The sequence below is a fragment of the Phodopus roborovskii genome, unplaced genomic scaffold (assembly GCF_943737965.1).
Source record: "Phodopus roborovskii unplaced genomic scaffold, PHOROB, whole genome shotgun sequence".
NCBI lineage: Eukaryota > Metazoa > Chordata > Mammalia > Rodentia > Cricetidae > Phodopus > Phodopus roborovskii.
In genome coordinates, this window is record NW_026126558.1 from 22,606,258 (window position 1) to 22,610,202 (window position 3,945).

Here is a 3,945-nt window from a genome sequence, read left to right on the forward strand (position 1 = left end):
CTGTTCTTAGTAGAACAAGATTAAATATTACAGAGTTAGAGGTAGGCACATTTCCCCAAAATTATTTTTTAAAATCTATCTAGCATCAATAGGAGGACCATTTTAGTTACCAGAACTCTTAAAGGCATTTTCTAAATCTCAGCTACCATAGACCTAGTTATTATATTGACCAACAGAACATACCACAGCATGTTCTATATATGCACTGTGCAATTGTATGGCCACTGAGCACTGGAAATATGATTATGCAAGTGAGAAACGCCAGGATTTTTTTTTTTTTTTTTTTTTTTAGGTGACAGTCTCTTAGCCCTGGTTATCCTGGAAGTCAGTGTAGATGAGGATGGCCTTGAACCAGAAGAGATCCTCCTGCCTCTACCTCCCTAGTGCTGGGATTAAAGGTATGAGCCACCAACCCCCAACTGACTTTTTTTTTTTTTAACTATAACTTGCAATCTTGCCTTAGTCTTCCAAGTACTACTAGTATTACAGGTGCAAGCTATTAAATTGTTTAGATTTCATTTTAACTTAGCTACATATGGCTAGTAATTACTGTAGTAGAAACTATAGGTCAAGCAAATGTCCTCTTGTCCTGAGATAGCTGATCCATGGGAAAGTGAATTACCTTTTTCCCCACTATTTACAAGTTCATAAGCCTCTCATTCTTTTACTGTCTATCAGCCTTTACTCATGATAGATCCTACTTACGAGGAGTTATTAAGCTTGTCAAATTGATCTAATTGTGTACTCCTATTTATTGCAACTAATAAAACTATCCCTGTTTATTCTGAGTATCAATAAAACAATTCTGCAAGAATAGGTAGCAATATTCTATCTAACACAAGTCATCTTGATATGTAGGCATACTAGCTAGACTAAAATCCTCTTTGCCACTACAGCGTGCTCACTGCTGTGTGTGTGTTCATTAAGTTTTGCTAACATTAAAGGGCCCAACAATTTCAGACTATAATTCATACAAAAGGAACAAACCACTACTCATTGTAAATGGATTAGTACTTCAGGAGGTAGATTCAAAGAGAAAAGACCTAGTGGGAAGAATTCCGTCATGAAACTTGAGTACTGCAAGAAGTCTGGCTTCTTTCCCATACAGTGTTCCTGGGAGAAGCTGTGTTGAGCTTAATAGGAAAAAATGGTGTCTAGTCCAGTGATAACTTGGCTCACTAAGCAAGTATTAGAGCACCTTAAATGTGAGGTCCCTCCTCTAAGAAACCACTGGAGGGCAGCAAATTCCTGGGATTGGCTAGTTAAGGACCAGGGTCACTCTTTAAAAATTTAGCTCCAGAAGAGCCTTAAAATGGGTACCAGTTTGGCTCAGACACAATCATGTTTGTATGGTTTGGGCAAGTCAGTCTTTGCACCTTATCATCAGGCAGAAATTTACAAATCCCTAACCCATGGCAGGCAGTAAGAATGTCACCCACAAGCTCTCAAGGATGCATTCCCATGACCAAAAGCAACTGTGATCACACTCCTCTAAGTCTTTATTGAGCAAACATATATCCGAGGTTATTCCCTTAAAACTAGGACCAGTTTGGTAAATAAAAAGAATCGAAGTTGAGAATGCCTCAAGTTACCTTTATGATTCACGAATTCTAAAACTTAAAGATGAGATGTCCATAGGGGGAATGCCAAGACAACAGGTTCTTCTGTGTACAGGATGACAGTGTCCTAAGGGCATCCCAGAACAGTTGTGTAATCCAATGTAGAAATATTGCCCACAAACATCCAAACCTGGGTTTTGGTCTCAATTGGCAGCCTAGCCCAATCACCAAAATTAGCTGTTTCCATCCTTTCCCAGGAGCCAGATTAAGGTTGAAGCTATTTTCTCCTACAGTCTTCATTGATCTTCACAGGGAGAAAATAACAGATGTACAAATACCACGTCAAGTATTTTCTGGGATTTCAATCTCACCAGCTCTTGGATAAGAGAAGGCAAACAGGTATACTATCACATAACCCAAAATGGTTCAGAGTGTGGACAAAGCCTGATGCCAATGTGGTTTTCAGAAAGTTAACAACCCTTTCCAGTACCAGAGTGGGTTTGCATGAGTCTACACAGGAAGCCACACAAGCTAGTTCATGACTTGAATCCATGACAACTGGTGGATCAGGTAATCTACCTGATTTACAAAACATTCCAGGCCTCTTACATTTCATAACAGAAATCCAGAGATTTACTTTCTATCAACTAGAACAAAGGCCAAAGGTCTTACTAAAACAAAGAATTAGCTGGGCAGTGGTGGCACATGCCTTTAATCCCAGCACTGGGGAGACAGAGGCAGACGGATCTCTGTGAGTTCAAGAGGAGCCTGGTCTACAGAGCTAGTTCAGGCAGCCTCCAAAGTCACAGAGAAACCCTGTCTTGAAAAAAACAAACTACCAAAGGATTATCCTTAAAAATAACTACCAGACTTCTTCTGGCTCACGCAGTTGCTCATCAGTCCTTGTTGGAGCTGAGCCAGATGATAGTAACATGTGACTTGTCTACATACATATGTCTTTAAATGTCCATTGTTTTTGTTCTTGATACAGGTTCTTACTCTATAAACTCAGATAATATGGTACTCACTATGCACCCCAGACTAGCTTTGAACTTTCAGCAAATCCCCTTCCTTAGCTTATTGAATGCTAGGATCACAACCATGCCCAGCTCTAAAAATCCTTTAACTTAACCTTCATAGATAATGCTCAACAGATTATGTGAAACATGTCAGATTTTGACTTATTATCACATTGCAACATCTCTGACAAAAAGGAAATATTGTTTTGAGAACTTGGACTTTTGTTTTTTGTTTTAAAGACAGGATTTACTATGTAGCCTAAACTAGCCTCAAATTCAGATCCTGCATCACCATGCCAAGTGCTCAGTTTACAGGTGTCTATTACCACACCAGCTAAGGTACTTTTTTTCAAACAACATTTATTGCAGCATCCTGTGGACAAATAATCACTAATGGTTTGCTACGATTGGAGTCCTGAATTAAATAGCAATAAATAATGAAAAAATACAGGAGTTGGGATTTAGTGACAGTAGTGGCTTGCCCAGGTAGTAGAGAGATGCTCCCACTCAGCTGGAGAATGAGGTTTTCTTTCAGCCCTTGTTTCAAGGGCTCCACTGCACCATAACTTCAGCTAGGAAGGAGGCAATCTAGTAGCCAAAATAATTTCTTTATGAGCCAGAAGCTCATCTCCTTGCTCAAGGATTTTAACCATAGTGTTAAAATTATCTGAGCAAAGTCAGTCAGACAGGCAGCACCTCCTCAAGAGGATAGACATGCTGTATATAATGAGATCCTGAGGATTTCCCAACATTCAGACCCACAATTGGAAAGTCCTCAAGAGGAGGACTTTCATGCCCACACCCTGAAGAGTCGGTCTTCCTCCCACCAATCTTATTCTTTGCTTGAACATGAAGTTCCAGGGCAGGGAGTGATGTTCCTCTTGTGGAATTCAGGAATGGGGGCACACATTTGATCCCATATCAGTTAAAACCTTGCTGTTCATGCTACCCAGCAAACAAAAAAAAAAAAAAAAAAAAAAAAAAAAAAAAGGTGGGTGGGGGGGGATGACACAATGTTTTTTTCCCTAAGGAAGAATTTTGAGCCACAGAAAAGACATGGCAGCATTTCAGGCCTCTAAAAATCAAGTAGCTGGACTTGGTCAGAGAAAAATTTCCCATGAAGGAGCCCCACTGTAAAGACTCCTGGTTTATCTGTGAACCATGAGCCATAGCTGTCAACTTAAAATTCTTACCTCTCTGCCCACTACAATGTACCAAGAGGGTGGTCTGTACCTATCCACCAGAAGAAGAAAATCAAAATCAATCAATCCCTTGCCCCAACCTCCCCTCCCACTGAAGTCCCGTCTTCAGGCTGGTCTGATCAGTATCTTCCATAGCTTACCAATGAGAGAGCATTGGCCCTGAGC